This window comes from Callospermophilus lateralis, unplaced genomic scaffold (genome assembly GCF_048772815.1).
Source record: "Callospermophilus lateralis isolate mCalLat2 unplaced genomic scaffold, mCalLat2.hap1 Scaffold_139, whole genome shotgun sequence".
NCBI lineage: Eukaryota > Metazoa > Chordata > Mammalia > Rodentia > Sciuridae > Callospermophilus > Callospermophilus lateralis.
This window is the reverse complement of record NW_027512543.1, coordinates 1,980,800-2,007,397: the sequence shown is the minus strand read 5'-3', so window position 1 is coordinate 2,007,397 and position 26,598 is coordinate 1,980,800. Positions and strand designations below refer to the sequence as shown.

At 35.4% G+C, this 26,598-nt stretch overlaps 1 non-coding gene and 1 pseudogene across 1 annotated transcript; both read left to right on the top strand.

The window, feature by feature from the left end:
* The window catches only part of LOC143640236 (lysine-specific demethylase 5B-like), a 53,121-nt pseudogene that overhangs the window by 1,870 nt on the left and 24,653 nt on the right, over nucleotides 1-26,598 (top strand).
* Nucleotides 18,910-19,010, top strand: LOC143387618 (small nucleolar RNA U13). Its single transcript, XR_013089864.1, has one exon. It is a non-coding gene; the product is annotated as a small nucleolar RNA U13 (small nucleolar RNA).

Sequence of the window (26,598 nt, the reverse complement as noted above, 5' to 3'; positions counted from 1 at the left end):
TCTTAAATTTTATTTATCATTGCCAGTATTTTGATAAAGTGGATTGCTATAATACATGCAAATTTCTCTTTGTGCATTCTACTTTCTTTATCTTCTGCTGCTTTGTAGAGTTAGAATATTATGTGAGTTATCTCTTGCTTTATTGAAAAAACTTCCAAATAGGTTGATGACCATTTTTGACATGCTGAAGCATTGGCTGTGCTTTGGAAACTAGAACACTATATTGTTTTTTAACCACTATGTAAGTGGTTAGAAAACATCCCATACCCATGCAAAATCACATGTAATCTGGTGCTCTTATTTATACTGGTTGTTTTTAAAATATACTTTTTTCATTTGACATTCAGGAACTCAAGTTCAGTGAAGGAAGATGGCATATTACAATGGAAATAGCATTAGACTGAGGTTTAAGGAATGAGAGTTTAAATAATATTGGCAGTACAACTTTTGGCAGTTCATTTTATGGGCCTCAGTTTCTTATATAAAAGATGAAGACTGTATGATTTATATATTCTGAGTGTAAGATGTGAAATCAAAACTTAATAAGGATTAAGAATAAGTATTTCTTTATACATATATGAGCCATTCTTATTGCAAATAAAAATCATGAAACAAAAAATTAGCATTTCTATATTTTCTCAACATTTATCTAAAACATAAATATTAACATTTGAAATAGACTAGATGTTTATTAAGTGAGACTTCATATAATAAGAAAACATTTCTTCCCTACCTTCAGACTCAAATTATTTCTGGTTAAAATATTATTTTTAAATACAAATTGGGCAAGGAGACCAGAGAATCTTGTTTTTAGTGTGTGTTCATCTATAGAAATTTTTCTCTATCAAAATAGTCTTTAGATTAATAGATTCGGAATTCAGTTGCATATCTTTCAACACATCAATCTAGGAGCACAATGCTTTTTAGTGCGTTTTTGTTTAAAGAAGAATGTGTACCTACTTGTTAGAAATCTTGGCACCTTCCCTCCTCTGTATGTAGAAGATATAATAGCTTGACATTAAAAGAACTTAGCTTCAACAAAATATACCCATTAATTGTCACAGCTAAATTCTTCTTGGCAAAGAAAAAAGGTACAAAAAAGAAAAGTGCGAGTTCATGAGAAGAACACAAATTAAGCCTTTTAAAATTCCTTTGGTTTAAATGCCTATGTTTTATCCATTGTTCAGTAAAAGACATTCTTTACGTTTTTTTTTTCTTATGATTCATTGCTAGCTTTTTTATTTTAAAGATGTGTCAATTGTACCGTTTAACATAAATGCAAAGTGCTTTATACCATTAAAATATTTTAAGGAAAAACATGATCTTGAATTTTTTAAAGACATACTTCAAAATTTGTGCTTAAAAATATACTGTGACAGAAAAGATTAAAATGTTTGCAATTCATCTGTCTTGTGAGAGGTTTAGAGCAAATCTAAATATAAAAATGTTTCATCTTGAAATGGGCAGAAAAATACTTTACTTTTTTTGTAAAGATAAATATCTTTTATTTTGAAAAAGAAGGAATCGTTTTACTTTCTTTGTTGGGCCACTCTATGTGGGTCTGTTTAGTTTCTTGTTTATCATTTCACTTTGACATTATGGTGGCACAATTACCCAGATTAGAGGCTACTGTAAGCTTGTTGAGGATGATAGGTATTCAGTTATGGCTTTAGGGCAAGCAGATGGACTCCCCAGAGCCCAGAGACACTGAGTCTTGTTCTACCTGCAGGCTCTAAAGCAGGTGTGCACTGCTGATGGGGTTGCTCCAAATGGAAAGTACACAGGTGATGCTAATTAAGGAAGTTCAGGGACTAGGAAGGAGCTCTCAGTTTATTGCTGATGGTGGAGTGCCAAAGGTTAGTGAAAAGCAGGATTGTCTGCTGGCCCAGGGAAGATAAGAACACAAAGGGCACAGGAAAGGATTTGAATACAGGCACTTATCAGTGTGCCTTTTAAACTACATAATGCTGCAAATAATGGAGTGCTTTTAGCAGTAAAACTGGGAGTCCTTTTATGAATGTACTAATTTATTAACATCAATTTGTGTTACCATTTAAGTAGTTAGTTTCATTTTTTCCTGACTTGAAGAGAAAACATCAAGAAAACCTTAGACCAACCTCAAATAAGCTATGATTAAATTAAAAATCAGCTATATCACACACTTATAAATAGTTTCATATGGCATAATTTTATACCCACCTTGGCAACAATTCTTTCAATTCAATTGGCTATGTGTTAAATATATTTTCCTGTTATTTGGAAAATATGTTTTAGAGACATGAATACTACATTCCACAGAACAATGTAATTGCTTTTTTTATGTGATGATCAAATGGCTAATTTTAATAATTATAAACCTGAATTCATGATAAACTTGTAGATAATTGTGAACTTTACATATGCTACTTTGTATTAACTGTATTAGATTTGCTTTAAATTAATATCAAACTATAAATTATCAAAAGAACAATGTTTAAAATTAGAAGCATATCACTTGAATATTCCAGACTTCAGCATGGTTTTCCATAAAGTAACTTATTGAAGGTAAACAGGTCATAGATCACCTCAAGTGTAGGCATTCTATAATTGGTCATTATGAAATTTAATTAGTGTCAGGTTTGTTTTTGTTATCTTTTGTTACTCAACTATCTATCCCAATATTTAATGGCTTAAATCCAGAACAGTTTTATTTGCCTAAGATTTTATAGGTCAGGAAATAAGGGGTAGGTGTGCTTGACTGGGTATTTCCTCTGTTCCTTGTGGTATTTTCTGGGATTGAGCATTTGGCTGTATTCATCTGGGTTATCAGCTAGTGATCAGGGTCAGTTGGAGTGCACAGCTAGCTGATGAATGGAATTCATTCAAGTATGTGGTGTCTCAGCTTGAATGGCTGGAACAGCAGGGGGATGGCTGGCTGGACCTCTACCCATCTCCATGTTCTTTATCCAGTAGGATAGGTGAGGACTCAGAGAAGTTAAAAGCTGAATATAAGACCTGTGTCTAGAATTACAAGGTGGGGCTGGGGATGTGGCTCAAGCAGTAGCGCGCTCGCCTGCCATGCGTGCGGCCCGGATTCGATCCTCAGCACCACATACAAACAGAGATGTTGTGTCCACCAAATACTAAAAAATAAATATTAAAATTCTCTCTCTCTCTCTCTCTCTCTCCCTCTCTCACTCTCTCTTTAAAAAAAAGGAAAAAAAAAGAATTACAAGGTGTCATTCCCATCACATTCTATCAGCCAAAGACAGTAAGCCTAGATTCAAATGGAGGGAAAAATAGATTTCAAAGCAGTATGAGATAATGGAATGGCAGAGATTATTATATCTTCTTCCCAAATGCATCTGAACCATTTTAATGTCTTTCACTTTGCAACCAGAATTTGCCCCCTATTTATGGAACTATCTACCTAAATAAAACAGAGGTGACTCTAAAATACTAATATTTATTTGGAAATGGCAGAGTATTGCAAGGGGACTATGCCTGTTGTAGGAAATAATGGGCCTATTCAAAGACACTGATGCCAGGGGAAGTTTTTAAAGACAAAAATGAAGAGGATTACCTCATATATTTCAAAACAATAATCCTTAGTCACAAGGGTTAATAACAAGTGTGGCACCAATCCAAGTTTGAACAGACGGTTGCTGGGCAGATGACCTTGTGGAAGTACTTTTTGCATGAGTTTTTTGGTGGCCTCTGTGCAAGTTAATGGTTCTAGCAGAGCCTTTTGTGATAGTTCTTATCAGGCAACAATTCATAACCCTTCCTTCATAAACTCCTGGCTGTGTTTGCTTTTTTAGAATTCACCTACAAGCTAAAAATGATTCGTTCTCATGAGGAATGGGGTTCAGGTTGAACTCTGCCCCAACATCCTTCCCGAAGCAACACCCAAAACTACCTGGACACCAAAGGCAGGAAAAGTCAAACATCCCACACCCTATTTTTAAGGTCTCATTAGACTGTAAACACAAGCTCTACCTTTGGTCTTTTATGAACTAATCACTTTTAAAGAGATTCAAAGCCAGGGTCAGGAAAGGGATAGTAGAAAGACTAAAAGTCATCTTGAGCCTCAGAAAAGATAGAAAAAGAACACAAAACTTTGTTGTTGTGTTGATGTCTCAACTAAACATACATTTGTAATTGTATTCAAAAAAGGAAGTTAAATGGTAATCTATTTTAATAGATGCAAATATTTAACAGCAAATACTTAGCCCTCCTACAATTAAGATTCATTAACTTTAAGCCTAACATTCAAAGTGGAAACATTCTTAAACCCCACATATGATCCCTAATAGTCATATTTAAAGTCAAAGGCTAAACTTAAACCTGAACTGAAATTAGCTTGGAAATTGCTTAGCTCACCCCACTACTGTTAAATGTTTAACAAGGCAAACTGCTAGTCCATTCAAAATATTAATAGATTCTGATTGCTATGGTTTCATTGTCTGTGCCCCTCCCAAAACTCATTTGTTAAAATTTAATCACCAAAGTGATAGTATTAAGGGGTAGGGCCCTTTGGGAAGTGATTAAATCACAAGGGCAGAGTACTTATAATAGGATTAGAAATCTTATAAAAGGGTTGGAGGAACTAGCCCAGATCCTTTTACCCTTCCACCCAAGTAGAACACAGCATTCAAAACACCATCTTGGAAACATAGACCTAACCCTCACCAAATATCAAAACCTACCAAGAACTGTGAAAAATAAAGTTCTATTATTTACAAGTTACCCAGTCTCCAGGATTTTGTTTTAGCAGCATAAACACATTAAGACAGTGACCAGGCTTCAAGGATAGATGCCCGTTTGAAAGAATAAAGGATGTATTGAGACACAAACATTTAAGATGATGCACATCCACTTAAGATGGTAAATTAACAGGTCTTTTCTAAACCTTGATAACTTCAATTTTCTGCCAGACATTGTTTTTTCCTTACTGGGATCTTAAGTATGGAAGAAAACTGAACCAAAACTACTTATTAAATAATAACTTCTGGGGCTGGGGATGTGGTTCAAGTGGTAGCGCGCTCGCCTGGCATGCGAGCGGCCCGGGTTGGATTCTCAGCACCATGTACACACAAAGATGTTGTGTCCGCCGATAACTAAAAAATAAATATTAAAAAAAAGAAAGAAAGACAAGGTCTTGGCTGGTCTTTAAAAAAATAAATAAATAAATAAATAAATAATAACTTCCTTGAGAGAAAAGCTGTGGTGTTACAGCCATTTGGTCACAATCTGACTATTTGGTCACAATCTGACTTGGTGTTAGCATTCCAAAATAAATAATGTGTGCCTGTAATGGTAACAGTAGGGAAGAAGAATCTAAAGTTTCTTATGGTCCCATCCAGTGATTTACATATCATAACTATGAGTGACCAAAAAGAAATATTAGTTTTCTGTTAACTTGTCATGATTAGCCCACATCATGATTATCAGTCCATTTGGGTAGAAGGTGATTTGTTCTAGGGATTCAGTTAGCTTTTTTAGAATCCTTCTTCATTAATTTTAAAAAAGATGTTTTCATTATAGGCCTGTTAAGACTTTCAAGGAGGGGCTGGGGATGTGGCTCAAGCGGTAGCACGCTCGACTGGCATGCTTGCAGCCCGGGTTCTATCTTCAGCACCACATACAAACAAAGATGTTGTGTCTGCCAAAAGCTAATAAATAAATATTAAAATTCTCTAAAAAAAAAAAAAAGACTTTCGAGGATATGCCAAAATCTCTATGAATCATTTCAGTAGGTGATTTTGGGAGACTTCTGATGAGTACATTTGAGAATGGTAAGGTATCTATGTGGTCTAGTTAGCTCCCTTACTCTACTGTTTATGAACAACATGATACTTGGCTAGTTCCTATAAAGTGACCTGACAGGAAACTATTTCTTTGAGGTTTGATGAAAAAAGATCTCTGAGGGCCATTTTATATTTTCTTCTGGTTTTGAGGACATGTAATTGCCAAGTTTATATATATATATGCATATATATGTACTTTTTATTGTTCTGAAGATTGAACCCAGGGCCTAACTGGCTACAAACCCAGCCCAATTACCAAGTTTTGTTAAAAGTGGTGAAAAGGGAATTTAAACAACTCAATTTAAAATTAACACCCCAGGCCCCAAAATTAATCCAATTAATAAATGAGTTAAGCAGATACTTCTCAAAAGAATTAAACCAGATACTTCTCAAAAGAAGCATACAAATGACCAAAAAATATATGGAAAAAAATGCTTAGCATCTTTAGCAATTAGGGAAATGCAAATCAAAACACAACAATACAGCTGTGATTTGGGAGGTTGAAGTAGGAGGATCAAGTGCAAGGCCACCTCAGCAATTTAGTGAAGCTCTAATCAACTTAGAGAGATCCTGTCTCAAAAAAACAAAAAGGATTGGTGAGGTAGCTCAGTCTTGGAGCCCACCTGGGTTTAATTACCCCCCCCCCCCCCCCCGCACACACACCAAAAAAAAAAAAAGGAAAGAAAATACAAGTAATAATACAAGCTGGAGAGGATGGGAGGAAAAAGTAACACTTTTAAACTTTTGGTGGGATTGTAAATTAGCAAAACCACTATGGAAATCAGCATGGAGAAACCATCATATGACCCTGCTAGACCACTCCTATTTATCTTAAAGAATTAAAGTTCGAAAACTGTACTGATACACGCATGCTCATGTTTATAGAAGCACCATTCACAATAACCAAACTATGGAACCTTAGCCTAGGTGTCTCTCAGTGGATGAATAGATACAGAAAATGCGGTGTAAACATAATGGGAGTTTTATTGAGGTTTTATTCAGTGAAAAAGCGGGATGAAATTGTGTCATTTGCGGGAAGATGGATGGAACTTGAGAACACTATATTAAGCAAAGTAAGCCAAACTCAGAATGTTAGAGGGTCAGTATGTTTTCACTCATGTGGAAGCTAGAGAGGAGAAAGGAAAAGAAAGGTTGGGTGAAGGGGTCTCATGAAAATGGAAGGGAGATCAGTAGAGTAAAATAAAGGGACCAGTGAGAGGGAGGAGAAGGTTAAGAGGAGATCCTGGGGAATGATATATGAACATATGTGTTAGCAATGAATCCTACCATTATGTACCATTCCTTTTCTTTTTTTGTACTGGGGATTGAACTCAGGGGCAGTCAACCACTGTGTCCATTCCCAGAAGTATTTTTGTATTTTATTTAGAGACAGGGTCTGTCTCACTGATTAATTAGTGCCTTGCTGTCGCTGAGGCTGGCTTTGAACTTGAAATTGTCCTGTCTCAGCTCCCAAGCAGCTGGGATTATAGCTGTGCGCCACTGTGCCTGGCCTACCTTTCCATTCTTGTGGTTGTACATGATTTGGAGTTACATTGGTCGTGTATACATATATGAAAACAGGAAAGTGTTAAATAATATAGTTCTTGTAGTTTTTATTTTGAAAGTTAAAACTATATTTTAAAGTTTTAAAAATGAAGGAAATTAAATCTCAGCAGGGAATTTATTTAGAACCACTTGTAATCTATGATTTCTTATTACTTTATGGACTGAAAATATTGTTTTTCTGTAAGAAAAATGGTTTATTTTTGGGCTGGGGTTGCAGGCTTGCCTAGCATGTTTGAGGCTCTGGGTTCAATCCTCAACACCACATAAAAATAAACAAAATTAAAGTATTGTGTACAACTATTAAAAAATTAAAAATGACACTTTTTGTTTTTGGGTGTACAGGGAATTGAACCCAGGGGCACTTCACCAATGATATACCCCCCCAACCATTATTATTTTTTGAGATTGAATTCTTGCTAAATTGCTTATGGCCTCACTGAGTTGCTGAGGCTGTCCTTGAACTTGTGATCCTCCTGTCTCAGCCTCCCCAGTTGCTGTGATTACAGGCATATTTCATCACCATGCCTGGCTAAAATTTTTAAAAAATCTTTTTTCTGTATTGCCATGGATGAATCCCACAGCTTCATTCATGCTAGGGAAGCCCACTACTGCTGAGCCGCATTCCCAGCCTTTAATCACTTTATTGATTAGGTTACATGATATATTCCTTTTAGATTAAGTGTTGAGTTAGAAAATTTCAAAATGTTTGTAAGTGGAGATCTTATTATTTGACTTCTTAATTTGAAAATCATTTCCCCTAATTTTTACTTATTAGAGCCTTTTTATTATGGTTTCTTATCTTTCTTTCTTAATGGCTTTCCCATCCTTATTTAAAACACATGACCCAATGAGGCCAGACTTTTCCAAGGCTCTCTTGGGTTCCCCATGATAGTGAGCATTCAAATAATGTGCAGTTCTTGTATTGTTGTTTTTTTAACACTGGGGATTGAACTCTGGCACTCATCCACTGAGCTACATCCCCAGCCCTAGTTTGTATCTTATTTAGAGACAGTCTCACTAAGTTGCTTAGGACCTCTAGTTGATGAGGCTGGCTTTGTGGTCCTCCTGCCTTAGCCTCCTGAGCCTCTGGGATTACAGGCACATGCCACCGCACCATGCAGTTCTTTTTTTTTTTTTTATTGGAGTACACCTTTGTTACTGAAAATGAAAGTCCCAAAAGGAATGGCATTTATCTTTTTTCCTCTAATTTGCAACTGAAAGAGGAGGCAAACATTTCAGTAGATATTTTAAAATGAAAAAAATGATTTTTGAAACCTTTAATTATAAATTTTAATTGATGTGTCATTATAAAATATAATTGAAGGGACTCTTGATGTGTCACTTTTAGTATTCATTTTATTTGAGGCTACAGGCTAAAATAAGCATAAATTACTTATAGAAATATAAAGATATACTTTAATTTTTCAAATTTTTCAGGCTTATCAGGACATGAAATTTCTATATCATGTGTTTATGTTTAGGGATTAGAAGGCTTATTATCTATCTGATCAGTCAGGGAATAATTTATATCACCTTCAAATCCTTTTGGATGGTATGATAAAACTAAATATTTGATCACTTGTTCGTATATGTGATACAGGGATAGAAACCAGGGACGTTCAACCATTGAGCCACCTCCCCAGCCCTATTTTGTATTTATTTAGAGACAAGGTCTCACTGAGTTGCTGAGTCTGTCCTCAATCTTGCCATCCTTCTGCCTCAGCCTACTGAGCTGTTGGGATTATAGGTGTGTGCCACTGCACCTGGCAGACTTTCATCTTTAAAAAGATGGACACAGCACCTTTATTTTGTTTATTTAGTTTTAAGTGGTGCCTGAGATTCATCCCAGGGTCTCACACATGCTAGGAAAGTGCTCTACCACTAAGCTAGAACCCCAGCCCCTAGACTTTCATCTTTTTGACTAGTATGGAGTATTTTTAACTTTCATCTTTAAAAAGATGGACACAACACCTTTATTTTATTTAGTTTTAAGTGGTGCCTGGGATTCATCCCAGGGTCTCACACATGCTAGGCAAGCACTCTACCACTAAGCTAGAATTCCAGCCCCTAGACTTTCATATTTTTGACTAGTAATGGAGTATTTTTATTTTTTTATTATTTTAAAAAGAGAGAGAGAATTTTTAATATTTATTTTTTAGTTTTTGGCGGACACAACATCTTTATATGTGGTGCTGAAGATCAAACCCGGGCCGCATGCATGCCAGGCGACCGCGCTACCGCTTGAACCACATCCCCAGACCTAGTATGGAGTATTTTTAACTTGAACATAACTACCATTCAAATATTAGCCATAGTCTTTATTTATTTATTTATTTGGTACCGGGGATTGAAAACAGGGGCACTCGGCCACTTAATCATATTCCCAGCCCTATTTTGTATTCTATTTAGAGGCAGAGTCTCAACTGTTGCTTAGCGCCTCGCTGTTGCTGGGGCTGTCTTTGAACTTGTGATCCTCCTGTCTCAGCCTCCTGAGCTGCTGGGATGTCATAGTCTTTATTCAGAAGGCAGTGTGACTGAAATGACATTAAACATTGTATTCTTAAACAACTAACCCTCACGTGTTAGAACTTGCAGGTGGGCATTTCAACTGAAGTCTTTTATATCACTAAAACAAAACTAAACTTCTATTTTTTGTTACCCCCCACCCCCATCCCTAGTACCACTGGGGATTGAATGCCAGTGTGCTCTACCACTGAGCTTCATCCCCAGTTTCTTGACAGTCTCATTAAATTGCCCTGTTGTTATCCTGGAACTTAATCCTCCTGCCTCAGCCTCCTGAGTTGCTCTGTCATGCCTGGCTTGTTTTATTTTTAAACAAAAAACTATAGTGATAAATTCCTGCAATATAGGTTCGAAAGGTGAAAAAGCCTTTCTTCCTTCTTCCTGTTATGGTAGTCTTTAAAGTACATAAAACTGTGAACACAATTTTTCATGTTTTGTTTTTGTTTACTCATTGAATCTTAGCTATTTTCAATCTTGAATGTCTAGATATTTTATTTATTGCCGCTGATTAGTTTTATTATTTACAGATGTACCAACATTTGTTTAACTTACTCCTCACTGATACATATTAGGGCTTTGTTGTCATTTATTTTTGTTTTGTTTACTTAGGACTGAACGTAGAGGCTGTCTACTGCTGAACTATGTCCCCAGTGCTTTCTGTTTATTTTGCTCAAGCTGGCTTTGAACTAGTTATTCCTCTATCTCACCCTCCCAATTAGCTGGGATCACATGTGTGTGTATCACCAAGCCCATCTTAGTGTATTTGGGTGTGGTTTTTTTTTAAATAATTTTTAATTTATATGTTTATTTTTAGTTGTTGATGGACCTTTATTTTACTCATTTATATGTGGTACTGCAAATTGAACCCAGTACCTCACACATGCTAGTTAAGTATGCTACCACTGAGTTACAATCCCGGCCCATGTATTTGGTTTTAAGTTGAAACAATTCTACAGTGAATTTCCTGTGTCTACATCTTGTTATTGTGAATACTAATGCATATTTGTAAATTGCTGTCAGGGAATTTCTGGGTCAGAGGGCATATGCCTTAATAAGCTTCCTAAATATCTTACCATTAAGAGTGCACAGTTTGTCACAAATTTATAATATCGATGGTATGTGTATTTTTAGTCTTTGCTAAGTAAGATAGGTAGAAACAATATAAGCTTTGATTATTTCTTATTTGGAATTAATTTGGACACTAATCTTGGGATGATTGGTCATTTTCCATTTCTTTTTAAAAATTTGGTTCAGGGGATTAAACCTAGGGCCTTGTGCATGCTAAGCATGCTCTCTCACTACTGAGCTACACCCTAGTTTCCCCCCCAATTTTTTCTTATTGATCAGAGATTCTTTATAAATCTGGCACTTGCAAATGCTGTATGTTATTCATTGTTATTTTAATATCCTAATATTTCTTCCTAACATAATACTGCAGTTAATTTCACACATGAAATTTGTTCACTCTGGTTGAATTATTCTCTTAGGATAAATTTCTGTGTATGAAATTCGGTTAAAGGATATGAACTTCCTTGAATTATATCTTTTCAATATTTTATTTTTCTATTTCAAAGCCTCTTTTTCTTTTTTGCCTGATCTCCTTGATCTACTTTATTGATTTCCCTGTTCCTATAATTATGATTATGATTGTTTTGGTTGAATACATTTACATTGTTGTGTAACTATCACTGCTATCCATCTCTGGACTTTTTCATTATTATTTCAAATGAAATTCATTAAAAAGCATTTTTAAAATATTTTAGCTCTTACCTTATTGTAGATTTTTGTTTGTATTTAGCTCCACATAGGTAAATTTGTATGTTTTTCTTCTTGCTTGATTCTTTCCTCATGATCTCAGTTCTCCCAGTATAGAAGGATTCTCTAGAGATCAGGTATCTATATGAATAGACATATTAAGGATAGTGAAAATTGGTTTTGGATGTCAGTTTCTCCTTCCCCCTATTGAAGAACTTATCTTCAACTTTTTAATAAAAGCTAATGTGACTAGAAGTTTAAATATATAAAAATATATATTGTGGTGTTGATATAGCTGTTTTGTAGTAAGATACTTCTGTAGTAAATAAGAAGTTAGAGTCTCTTTACCTAAACCTGTTTTTTCAACACAGGCTGGGGCTTAGTGATGTTGCTGGCAGGGAAGGGGGGGAGTATATGTGATATATCATTCATTCGTGTATATACTCTGCTACTAAATGTCAAATAATTATAAATTCTTCTAATAAGAGCTTTTGCTCTCTCCTAGGATTGGCAGCCACCTTTTGCATGTGATGTTGATAAACTTCATTTTACTCCACGGATCCAGAGGCTGAATGAATTGGAGGTAATGTCTTTACTATTGTTCCTGTTTCCTGTATTCCTGAGGGGTCCACTTTGAATAGGCTTTGTCACCAATCTGGTAGGGAAATAAATTATGTCCAATAGTTGATGATCATGGTAAAACAATTTGCAGTAAGGCCATTGAAACAGACAAATTTTATTAAAAGCAATGATACTTGTCAGATACTTTTTGGTCTGTTAGTAAATCCTATATTAAGGTGATAATCATTAGAATTTAGGTTTTGAAAAGAATTACACAGTAGAACAGATTCTATAGTCCTAATTTCTTCAAAATGCATAACTTTGTCACATAGATTTAATAACACTTTAGTTTCCTAAGGAAGAGTGAGGAACACAGAACATTCTCTAGAGAACAGATGTTTTTTTCAGTTTCTAGCCACCAAGAGCAGGGTAGATAAGACTTGTGTTTTTTGTTAGTTTTAAAATCTGATTTTAATATTGAACTAAACATCCTTAACTGAAACAGAGCACATATCCAACAGAATTTTATAGACATTGATAATAGGATTAAAATGTGTATATTGTAAATAATTTCAGTGTATTTTCAAATTCAAATTAAACCTGAAAACAGAAGATAATTATTAACTTGAAATCTTGGTATGATTGAGAATATCTGAATATTGATCCAAATTTTGGTCTGGCTTCAAGTTAAATCTCCCCAAACTGTCCAGCTTATATTTGGCAAGGAGAGTAAAAATAAAAATGACTGTATAGTAATAATATGTTCAAAAAGTTTCCTTTTTTATCTTTAAATTATAGGTACTTTTAAAAATTGATATGGGGGCTGGGGTTGTGGCTCAATGGTAGAGCATTTGCCTGGCATGTGAGAGGTACTGGGTTTGATTGTCAGCACCGTGTATAAATAAATGAATAAAAATAAAGATCTTCTAACAACCAAAAATATATATATTTTTTAAAAACTGATATAGACCGCATCTGGTGTTGCATGTTTATAATCCCAGATACTTGGGTGGCTGAGCTAGGAGGATCAGAGCTGGGGATGTATGTAGCTCAGCCATACAGTGTTTATCTAGCATGCACAAGGCCCAGAATCCAATCCCCAGGACCATTGAAAAAAATTTGCTATAGAAGCACTATTATAAATCTGGTTTTAGATTTGTGTTTGAGCAAGTAAGAAAATTTCTACTTGCAACAAGCCTTTGAAATCTTGTTGTAAAAAGACCAAGGTGGGCATATAAAAACTTGTCACGTAACTTAAGCTGTAAAATGAAATTGTGTTTACTCTGGTACCTCTTAAATGAAGCACCTTTTAGGGTAAGAACTTATGTTATAAGACTGTTTATTGAGTGTAGAACTCCTTGCCTGACACATGCATGATAAGGGCTAAATTAAGGTTTTGTTGAGTTAGTATATAAGTTTTTAGCCAACTTCATTTATTTACTTTCAGCTATTTCTCTATTAAAGTATGATTGTTTAATCAGCTTTATCTTGTATCCTTTGATTATTTCTCTTGAATTCAGAAATAGTTTTGCATTTAAATATTCTAAGAATGAAAATGTGGCACAGGCAGGTAATAGACATGAGCTTTAAAATAAAACTAGGTAAGTTTATTTTATAAGCAGGCATATGTGCCTGTGGTCTGAGCTATTCAGGAAGCTAAGGTGGGAGGATCCCTTGATCCCAGGGATTCAAGCTCATCTTGGGCAACATAGTGAGACATGTCCAAAAATTAGTAAACAAAGACATAAACAAAATATCTGAGGTTAATGCTCAGTTTTTTGTCATTTAGGCTCAAACTCGTGTAAAATTGAATTTCCTGGACCAGATTGCAAAGTACTGGGAGTTACAGGGAAGTACTCTAAAAATTCCACGCGTGGAGAGGAAGATCTTGGACTTGTTTCAGCTAAATAAGGTAAAGGGCTAATGACCATCTTACTCATTTATATAATTGTGAACAGTGCATTTGGTTTTCTTTGCCTTGTGAAGAAACTTGTTTAAAATATATAAAGTGAAGCTGGGTGAAATGGCACACTCCTGTAATCCCAGCAACTGGGGAGGCTGAGGCAGGAGAATCGTTAGTTCAAAGCCAACCTTAGCAACTTAGCAAGGCCCTAAGCAACTCAGCAAGGCCCTGTCTCTAAATAATTGAATATAATAAAAAGGGATGTGCCTCAGTGGTAAAACACCCCTGAGTTCAATCCCTGGTACCAAAATCAAAGTAAAGTGAGATTTTTAGTTCAGTTGAGTGATAAGAATCAGGTTCCACCTGTCTGGTCTGGAAGTCTTGTGTATTTTGCTGCCACCCGTTTTTGTCATTTTTAAACTCACCAATAATTCTGTAAACTATTTCTTTCCATTTTAGTATAGACAGACAAACTGAAGCTCATGGGGATTTAAACAAACCAACAAACAAAAAAAAAAACGACCCAGCTAAAATGGCTGAGCTCATAGTTAAATTCCAGGTCCCACTTTTTTTTTTAATATTTTATTTACATTTTATTTTTCGGCAGACACAACATCTTTGTATGTGGTGCTGAGGATCAAACCCAGGACGCACCCATGCCAGGCGAGCACACTACCACTTGAGCCACAACCCCAGCCCCCCAGGTCCCACTTTAATCTAAAGCCTGCATTCTTTCCACCAAACATTATTTCAGGCTTTCTGTCCCTTAGTTTGTGGAGATTTTAAGGGTCACGGAGTAGGACCAAGTACCTAGGGCCTTTGCTTTAGTAGAGATTTGATTATGATTCTTTTAAGATGACTGCTTTGGGGAAGCAAGAAGTCATTTTGGGAGGGACAAAATGTTTATGAACATATTGTTAAAAGAAATGTTTTAATTGTCTAGCTTGATATTAACAGCACATGCATTTTTTCTTTTACTTGGGAAAAGTATTTTTAAAATATAACATTAGCCAAGAACATTTTGTTCTTGGAGTCTACCTAGGCATGATTTCCACATAAGTGTTTCTAACTTTTGCTATTTTAACAGTTAGTTGCAGGAGAAGGTGGATTTGCAGTTGTTTGCAAGGATAGATAATGGACCAAAATTGCCACCAAGATGGGTTTTGCTCCTGGCAAAGCTGTGGGTTCACATATCAGAGGGCATTATGAACGAATTCTCAACCCTTACAATTTATTCCTGTCTGGAGACAGTCTGAGGGTGAGTTTTGGGGCTCGCCACATACCTGTTTCATTCACTGCTTGTTGGTATATTATCTTTTAGGGGGAATAAAAAAGCCTTAGTTGTGTTTGAATTACACTATTCAGAAGACCTTGGTTTTTGGCTGTTTTCTCCAGCGTTGTTATTCTGTTTTGAGAGCAACCATACTTAGACATTTGTTTTTAGAATGAGTGAGATTATAGAGGACATGTTATTTTACTGTCAAAACCTGAAATCTGTATTTACTCCACAACAGGTGTTTATTTACAGCAAGAAGTTAATTATTGTATACTGTTAGGCTTATACTTTTGCATTTGCTTGCTATTTAAAGCATCCCTGGTTCCCATATTATGAAAGTATAACTTGGAAAATAATGTATTTGTTCTTTTTTGCCAGCAGAGATTCCCAAGGAAAGGGTCATGTAGAATGCTTATATTTGTAAAGGAGAAGGAACTTAAAAATACTGCATAGCTTCAGGGTGTGTGGTGGGATTTAAAATTGTAATCCAGTTAATGGGAGGCTGAAGGAGAAAGAATACAAAATTTAGGACCACCTGGGCAATTTAATGATGTCCTATCTCAAAATCAAATTTAAAAAAAAGGCTGAGAATGTAGCTCAGTGGTAGAAGATTCGCCTAGCATATGCCATTCCTGGTTCCATCCTCTGTACCACAATTCAAAACAAAACCAAAAAACCCCAAAAGCTTTGAAGCTAATGCGTTCCTTTTTCAGTAGTTCTTACCTAGCCATGTTTGTTTCCATATAGAAATGGTACTTGTGAATTTACTCAGATAAACACTTTTGTTCTCATTAATTAAGGTAAAACAATATTGTAGAAACTTCCCACCTATTTCAAGATTCTGGCAAAAAAGAGAGTCATAATTTATTTAAATCCTTTGAGTTATTCTAAGACTAGAGCAGTGAGCCCTATAATTTTAAAAGTTGCTTCTATGTTATAGAAAGGTAGATAATAACATGGTTTCTGAGGGCAAACCAGTAATCAAAACCCTGTTCTAATATTATAATCTAGTACCATTTGTAATGCTTAAATCCTATAGATTTTCTTCCCTTTCTCCTTTCTTGATTTCAAGTAAATTTTCATTTTAGCCTAGAAGAAAGTGAACAATCTGATATTCAGAAAGCTATGTGTCTATTTTTGTTACTGGGAACTGAACCCAAGGGTGCTTTTATTACTAAGCTACATCCTTACCCTACCACCCGCCCCCCACCTTTTTTTCCTTTACTTTTTTTCCCCCCAATTTTGAGGCAGAGTCTTTTTGTTAAGTTGCTGAGGCTGACTTCAAACTTGATCCTCCTGCCTCAGCCTTCTGTGTAGCTGGAATTACAGGCATGTGCCACCATGCCCAGCTGTTTTAATGTATATTACATGAGTGGTTAGTGAGTCCATGGATGAAATTAAAAACAATATTGATTTTGGAACTTTTATGGTTCTGTTTTATAATCAGACCTAGATAGAGTTGTCCATATAGATTTTCTCTTTTTGAATCTGAAGTGTGGAGGTTGCAGTGACTCAGGGGAGAGAAAGTTCCTGCTTTAAAGTTCCAACATTTTAGAAATATGACATCTGTATACTTAGGCAGTGGAGTTTTGTTGTTTAAAAAGCATTTAAAAACACAGGGAAGTATCATGAAAATAAATTTCCCCTAATCCTCCTGCTTGTTACTTCTCTTGGCTGTTTTTTATGCATGTATATACAAATTGGCAATGGGTTCTTCCTATACAATATTGTTATCCTGTCTTTTCGACATGAGCATCTGCTATGTCATTAAATGTTTTTAAAAACACAGTTTTGAATGATGGTGGCTTTCCATTTTATATCCAGGTCTTGATTTAATTTCTCCTACTATTGAAAGTTTATATTGGTTTATATTGGTCCCCCTTTTTTTGACGGGGGGGCGTGGACAGGGAATGGGGGTTCTGGGATTGAACCTAGGGTCTCACACATGATGAGCAGGAGCCATACCACTGAGCTACACCTCTAGCCCCTATGCTCATTTCTCATTGTCAAAATTTGTTTTTATGGTAAAGGAGAATTAGAAAATATAGAGTTTTAAAAAAGAAGTGCACATAATGAAGGATTTATTGCAAATTTATTGCCTAAATTTGGAGAAACTTGAGTAAAGTTGAGCAATGATATATGGGCATTATAGAACACAGGTCTCCATCTTGCATCATCATGTTTTTTAAATGTCTTAAGGGATTACTCTGTGGGATGATGTGCTTATGGTGTGATGCTATTAATCATTTGTAAATTTCTGTTTCTCAAGTAAAGGTTAAAATTAGTGTTTGTGGTAGCATTAGATATAAAACCAAGGCTTCAGGTGTGTGTTTTGAATTAGGTTCAGAACAAAATAATGAAGCTCTTCATGCATATTTCTTTTATATATATATATAGAGAGAGAGAGAGAATTTTAATATTTATTTTTTAGTTTTTGGCGGACACAACATCTTTGTTTGTATGTGGTGCTGAAGATAGAACCCGGGCTGCAAGCATGCCAGGCGAGCGTGCTACCGCTTGAGCCACATCCCCAGCCCTCTTCATGTATATTCTAAAAAGCTGCTAAGCTCGTAGGTCTTAATATATAGAGTCCCTATAGAACTGAACTGATCATAGATAATGGAAATCATTGAAACTAGTGGGAAATAAATATGGTCCCAATATTTAGTATCTGAATTTCTGACCATCCTTACAGTAATTAGTATTTCCCAACTTTGGTGTCTCAAATAGAGAGTTCATAGAACACATAAATGGGTTAATTTATGTGATGGGCAAGTTTATTCTTCTCTGTTTGCTTTCTTTAAATGTGCTCCAGATGCTCAATAGAAGACTTGTTATAGAATGGTAGATATTATTTCATAACAATTTTTTTAAAAACTCAGGTTCTCTCACTTATTACTGGTATTTTATTCATAAGTTTTTCAGACTGTTTAATTATAATATTAATGATATAATAATTGACTTCCAAATAAAATCACTTAGAAAGAACAAAATATTTAGTATTGCTATGTTGTTGTGTCTTTGGTATATTCCTCACTTGATATTAAGTAATCACTTGATGTTCTGTTTTATATATTATATTTCTTAAACATTAGAAAATAGACTGATAATTTGTTTCTCTATGGTTTCTTTTGTTTATTCTCCCCACAGCGTCTCTATTTTCTCTGCAAATGTAAAGGAAAAGGAGCTAAACGTGTAAATAAGACTATATGGTAATAGTGGTATCCATAATGCCAATAATTCTGGAATTTTGTTATTTTGGTACCTATCATACCAAATACAAATGATATAAAACCTCTAGATGGTTACATTTTGGAACATTTTGCAGGGGATGTTGCACAGCTGGTATAGGGGATTGAAACCAGGGGAACTTTACCACTGAGCTACTATCTAATCCCTTTTTATTTTATATTTTGAGATGGGTCTCACTAAGGTACTGAGGCTGTCCTGAAACTTTTGATCCTTCTGAGTTGCTGGGATTATAAATGTGCATACTTTGCCTAGCTGGAACTCACTTTAAAAAAATGCTTGCCATGATCCTTCGGTTCATAAGCGTGACGATTGGGTGTTCATGCTCCTGTGTGAGATGTGCCTCCCTCTCAACCTTGTTACGACATGGCATATTACCTTTCTGGCGGGAAAAAAATGCTTTGCATGCAAGGTAGGATGGTGCACACCTATAATCCCAGCAACTCTGGGCCTCTGGCAGGAGGATCTAAAGTTGCAGGCTACCCTCAGCAACTTAAAACAGTAAGGCCCTAAGCAACCTAGTGAGACCCTGTCTCAAAATAAAATAAAAGAACTGTGGATGTAGCTTAATGATAAGGTATCCTGGGTTTAATCTCCTCTATCTCCACCTCCCGAAAGCTTAAGATGTTTGTGGGTTCTCTTATGAAATGGAAGTGCTAACTTAAAATTCATATTAGCTTCAGTGGTGATACTTTGTTGTGTTATGCTGTATTGGCATTAAATACCATGTTTTAGCCAGCTTAGAATTAAACTAAAAGAGAAAGTGAATAAATAGAGACTTGTATGATGAGCCAGTTATTGCTTTGAGCTACTGATTAATCTTTGATTTGTGAGTTAGACTTTGTTGGAGATATGCAAACCTTGCAATGCTTGTCACATGTCCTGTTTTCTCAATTCAGGTGGTATATTTTGGTGACAGCATTGCTTAGTTATTTCTAAAACTACAAGATGGTAAAATTGTAAAAAACCTATTGGATTCCCCTTTTTATTACTCCAAACACTTTTTGAAAAATAAGATAGTCTTAATGTAGGAAATTATTTTTGGAACATATTAGGGGTCTTTTTAACAACTTGTCTTCAATTAATTGACAGTTGCAAGCAAGGGGAATTGCAAATGGCTCTTTGGGAGTGTCTGGAACCTGCTGTGGTTTCCTGTGACTTAATGAGATCAATGAAATAAATTGAAGAAACCAAATTTAGTTGTTTAAAAAAATTTAAGCTGTTGTACTTATTATATGTGTGTATATTATTAGTTGTTAGTTTTTTAAAACAGATGCAAACTTGTCTTTGTATTTAGATTTTAAAAAATAGACCTGTATGTTATCTACATAAATAATTGTACCATGTAAAAATACATCAAAACCAGATTAAAAAAAAAGAAGGGAGATTCATTAATGCAATTTATTTTATGTTTAGTGTCTACAGAAGCCCAACCTGACCACAGACACAAAGGACAAGGAGTACAAACCCCATGATATTCCCCAGAGGCAGTCTGTGCAGCCCTCAGAAACCTGTCCCCCAGCCCGAAGAGCAAAACGCATGAGAGCTGAGGTGAGAGCTTCTCCAGGTCCATTAGCAGGCATTGTGGTATTGTGGTGCTACGGCTGTCCAACAACTGTACCTATGCTTTTTATAGTTTTGAACCTTATTCATCTCACACAAGGAGGCTTTGTGTATTCCAGCATTTACACTTGTGGGGTGGGGGTGGTGGGAACTGTGCCAGCAAAGGGATAAGAAATTGAAGAGCTTTTTCTGGGCTTATGTTGCCTGGATAGCTGCTGAGTTGTAACTAGTCAATACTTAGGAAGAATGGGTGTTCTTGTGCTTCTATTTGGATTGCCCATTGCCCTTTCTTTCTTTCTTTTTTTTCAATTTTTAGTTGTATATGGACACAATACATTCATTTATTTATTTTTATGTGGTGCTGACGATCAAACCCAGTGCCTTACATGTGCTAGGCAAGTGTTCTGTCACTGAGCTACAACCCCAGCCTGCCCACTGTACTTTCAAAGGTGATATACATTGGAGATTAAGGGTGGGAGATGTGAAGATGGGGAGTTGTTTGTTTTTTAAAACAGGTTAGAGAGTGAAAGCCATAATTCTTAGACTTACTGAAAAGTAGCATGGAGCCAATGTCAAATACTTAGCTGAGAGAGAATTGGGAAGCTTAAAGTAGCATTAAATATATGAGGTGAAATAAAAGGAAAATCAGGAGAATAGTAAAAAGACTGATAAGAAGTTTCCCTGGAAAAGAAAGAATATTTTTTCAGTTATCTTGTTCCATACAGAGGTGTAAACTTTTTGGATTCCTGTATAGTCTGTCTGATAGCATGTATGTTTTAGGATTCAGAATATATAGGGAACATTTAGAAATGAGAAGCTTCATATTGCAGTAACCACACTTCTCAATCTCTTGACTATTTAATAATCATTGACAAAGATGGAAAAAAAAGACTCAGCCATTTTGCTTTCTGAGAAAATGAATAAATAAGAGAAGTGTTTTTTTACTTTGATAAGTTGGAAATATGAAAAACTTTAGTAACCCCATTTTTTGAATGAGGGAAACTATCTAGAATAGGAAAATAGTTATTCAAAAGCCATAAACATATTAAGTTTGTTAATTGAAAAATCAGTTTTTTTGAGCATATCCTTGATCTTTAATAAACCTAAGTACTATGTGTAACTATAATGCTCTAATAAAAATAATTGTGTAGATAAGCTGGTCATGGTGGCACACCCTTGCAATTCTAGCTATTTAGGAGGCCTAAGGTAGGAGAACCACAGGTTTCACTCCAATCTGGCATAGGTGAGACCCTTTCTCAAAATAAATAAGGGTTAGGGATATAGCTCAGTAGCAGAATGTTTGCTTAGCATGAGCAAGGCCCCTTGGTTCAATTCTCATTACTTCAAAAAAAAAATAAATAATAGTCAGGTGTGGAGACACATGCCTGTAATCCTAGCAGCTAGAGAGGCTGAGGTAGGAGGATCACAAGTTCAAAGATAGCCTCACCAACTTAGTGAGACTCTAAGTGGGACACTGTCTGCAAATAAAATATAAATAGGGCTGGGGATGTGGTTTAGTGGTCACGTGCCCTTCAGTTCAATCCCTGGACACCCCCCTCCAAAGGGGGAAAAAAAGATAAAAGAAATAATGAAATAACTGAGACACATGTCCTGGGATATGGATGCCTACATCTTACCTCAGTGACACCTTTAGAAGAAAATCTCTTACTTATGGACATCCTTAATATACCTGAATGAACAAGGGCAAAGTGATATATAGTTTCAGAAACACTACTTGGTTAACAGATCACAAAAATAATTTTGTTTTTTTTTTCCCCAAAAAATATCAGTACTGGGCTGGGGATATAGTTCTATTGGTAAGAGTGCTTGCTTTGCATGCATAAGGCCCTCGGTTCTAATCCCCAGCACCACAAAAAGAAACAAACAACAACAACAACAACAACAAAACCCAATAAATATTAGTACTTTGAGAAACAATAGAAACCAAGACTGGCTTATATACCCTCAATGAGAAGGAAGTCCTTAATAGTTTATTGATGTTAAAAGTATAGTTTATAATGATGGTTTGCAAAAAGAATTGAAGAAAATTTTAGAAGCTGAATTTTCTGTGAATACTGGTAGACCTTGAAAAGAAGTCAACAAAAATAAATAAGCTTCCAGGAGGAAAATAAGAGTTGTTTCCAATTTGAGTAGTAATATTTCCCATAATTTGTTCCTGATTTTTCATTGTTATTTTTTGGTGGGGAAAGGGCCTATTTTATTTTATTTTTATTTTTTAAAACATAAAATAGTGGAGAATACTCTGTTAACTTCTAAGTTTCTCCTTTATACCTTAAGTAAGAGTTGTGTCAGGACTGGTGTTGTGGCTTAGTGGTAGAGCCCTCACCTAGCATGAGTGAGGCACTGAGTTCAATCCTCAGCACCACATAAAGATAAATAAAATTATTGTGTCCATCTACAACTAAAAAACATTAAAAAAAAGAGTTGTTTCAAAGATGAGGTGGTCTCCAAGGGAAGAGAGAAGTGTGTTTTAAATTCCTGATTAACAGATATAGTTTGTAAGATTATATAAACCTGTACAGTTTATATTCTTTAAAGATTTCTTTCTTTTTAAAGAAAGTATTCATGTATGTGATAATTTCTTTTAGGCCATGAATATTAAAGTAGAGCCAGAAGAGACAACAGAAGCCAGAACTCATAATCTGAGATGTCGAATGGGTTGTCCAACTCTAAAATGTGAAAATGGTAAGAAAGTTTATTCATGAATAAGAAAGAAAACATAGCTGAGTACGGTGTATTCCCAGCTACTTAGGATGTTGAGGCAGGAGGATCACAAGTTTGAGACCAGCCTATGCAACATAGTGAGACCTGTCTCAAAATAAAATAAAATTTCCTGAGATGTAGCTCAGTGCTTACCTAGATTTGGGAAGCTCTGGGTTCAATCCCCAATATAAAAAAAGAAGGATGAAGGAGGTGATGGGGTGAAGAAGGAAGCAGAGAACAGCATAATACAGAAAGATCTAACTTTGGATTGCCTCCCACAGACAAAGAAATGAAAAGTAACGTCAAGCAAGAACTCACTGAGAAGAAAGATTATATTGTAGAAAGTGAGAAGGAAAAGCCCAAGAGTCGATCTAAAAAATCCACCAATGCTGTGAGTTGATTTCTTCCTTTCTCTTTTCCCCCATTTCTTCTTTTCTCCTTTCATTTCTTCCTTTTGAGTCTTTTTACCCTGAAGCTTATACTTTTGTGCCGTACTTAGGTTAGGTTAACTTACTGCCTGACAATGAAAAGATCTTTTTGAGTCAGTTTATACTATCAGTTTGTAAATGAAGAAATACACGAGAACCTTATAAAGACAGTGTAGTAATATGGGGAGGTGGTAGGGGCAGCTGTTTTTCTAGAGTACATTCTGTTGAGCACTTAATAGTAAATGAGCTGTATCATATATTGAATCAACGAACCTACCTTCAAATGAGCTGAAGGCTATGTCAAAAATCAGTTTGGTGTTTTCCAACTTTCCATCTAGCAAGGGAAAGGAACAGAAAAAAGAAATGAAATATAAAACAGAGAAAGGAAGGAAAGAAGAAGAAAGAAGCCTAGGGATTAGTGGGTAGGACATGGCAGAGATGGGGAGCTGTTTACTCTGTTAGACACTTTTGTTTAAAGTGAAACTAGAGTGTTAGGCTCTGATTGCCCTCTTTTCCTGCTCCCAAACTGGTAAATATACCTCACCACTGGGTATTTTGGGGGAACTTTTAAACACTGACCCTTACTTAATTAGAATTTGAAGTGGTAGTTTAATGTAGTTAATTAACTTTAAAACTTCTCTCCTTTTAAATATGGCAAAATTGAATTTTTCCTTCATAAATTCTACTTTTGGTTAGCGGGTAATTATTACCTAGCACCTTATTCTTCTAGAAGACATTTTTTTTTCTTTTAAGATTGGGTCATAAGCTTTTTAAAAAATACTTGTTTTAATTGTATATAAACACAGTGCTGAGGATAGAACCCAGTGCCGCACAGGGGCTAGGCAAGCACTCTACCACTGAGCCACAACCTCACCCCTGAAAGACTTATTTTTAAACTACCAAAAGGTAGCAATGTAAATATAGGACAATTGAGAAAAAATATTCAGAAACTTGGGAGATCACATTTTGGAACTGAGGTTGCATGAAGTATTATGAAATACCTTTTATAGAAAACGAAGGGTTTTTTTTTTTTTTTAAATATCCCTTATAGAAGTTGTACAACTGGAAGCAGGCTGGAAAGACTACATACATGTCTTAGATCCATTTCATTCTTACAGTTTCACTAAATCAAGTAATAGCTCATTCTGCTTTGTTCTACCCTCTTTTTCATTGATGCAGGTGGACCTGTATGTCTGCCTCTTGTGTGGCAGTGGCAATGATGAGGACCGGCTTCTCTTATGTGATGGCTGTGATGACAGTTACCATACCTTTTGCTTGATTCCACCACTCCATGATGTTCCCAAGGGAGACTGGAGGTGTCCTAAGTGTTTGGCTCAGGTAAAAATTAAAGACAGTGGTAACATTAGAAAATGTCTTCTGGAGTACTTTTTCTTTGCCTGGTGGTTTAGATTTGGCAATGGATAATAGTGAAGTTCAGGAAGAAAATTGGATTGACCATGAATAGGATAGAAGTCTTAGAAGTAAATTCCACAGTGTGGCTGAGAAAGTGGGGGGGAAGTAAAAAAATGTAAGATATAATTACATTGCTTTAAAAAAAATCTCATTGTAAAAAGCACTGCATATTCTTAGCAAGAATTCTTGAAACACTGAACAACTGAAAATAGAGATAGTTCACAGTGAATAGATAACCATCATATCAGTGTATATTCATCCAGACTCTCTTCTATTTTAAACAAATGAAATTACATTACATAAGCAACTTTAGTGATCTACTTCTTAAAGTATTTTTGTGAATTTACTGATACTTGCCATCACTTTTTATGAAGATTATTTTATACTATTTATAATGAAGCAGTCACTTGAATACTATGTTTGCGTTAGGATTAGATTATATAATAAGGTGGATAATAGGGATGAACTTGGCTGGGGTTGTGGCTCAGTGGTAGCACTGGGTTTGATTCTCAGCACTACATACAAATAAATAAAATAAAGGTCCATCAACAACTAAAAAATATTTTGAAAAAAATAGGGTTGAACTTGCAAGATGGTCTGGAATATTCAAATTCATTAATTTTCTATAATCTAGGGCCACCTGTAACTGCCTGCTAACTTCTCAATGTTTAGTTTTATTTTTTTAGTACTGGGGATTGAACCTAGGGCTGCTTTACCAATTAACTACATTGCTGATCCTTTCTATTTTTTATTTTGAGACAGGATTTTGCTAAGATGCTTAGGGCCTTGCTAAGTTGGTGAGGCTGCCCTTGAACTTGGGATTCTCCTATCTCAGTCTCCCAAGTTGCTGGGGTTATAGGCATGCACCACTGTGCCTGGCTCAGTGTTTGTTTTTGATGGCATAGTTAGGATATAATTAACTAATGCTGTTCAGAGAGCCATTCTACTTCCATCAAGTGTTTTATCTCTATTTTGATTATATATTACGTGTTGATTTTTTTCTTAGTTTTAACTCTCTGAAGGACATTATTCCTCTCATTATTGAAAACATTTTTTTTGGTTCTGAAAGAAGCAAGGTTTTAGGCTGCCTCTTTTCTGTGTGTGTATGTGGGTTTGGGGACAAAGAGTTAATAATTGGTGATTGAACTCAGGTAACTGTACCACTGAGCTATATTCCTAGTCACTGCTTTATATCCCCCTATTTAAATTTATTATTTTGAGATAGGATCTCACTTATTTGCCCAGGCTGGCCTGGTAGTTGTTATCCTTCTGTTTCAGCTTCCCCATGCCCAGCCTAGGATGCTTCTTTATAGAGATTTAAATTATTCAAAGATGTGATTATTTAAGTAAATTTATTTGCTTGCTAGAACACCCTTCAAATTTCAGGCAGATTGATTTTTTTTTAAACGGAGACATTGCATAGAAGTAAAAAAAAAAAAATAAAACTTTTTTTTTTTTTAAAGAAAATCTGTCCTTTTGATGATTGACCAGATAGACTTGTAGACTTGACATTTTCAGGTGCCACCTAGAACACAAACTTTCTTTTTTATTTGCAGGAATGTAGTAAACCACAAGAAGAATTTGGCTTTGAACAAACAGCCAGGGACTACACCCTTCGTACTTTTGGGGAAATGGCAGATGCATTCAAATCTGATTACTTCAACATGCCAGTCCATGTATGTACACATTTACTGCTTTGATAGAGGATTTTAATAACTTTGGAGACAGAAATGACACTTTTAATTTTTAATGATATTAAAATTCCACAATAAAATGCATTCTGATTCATCTAAGAATTTCACTAGAGATACCTTTTTCACAGAGATTATACAGTAGCAGTAGTAAAAA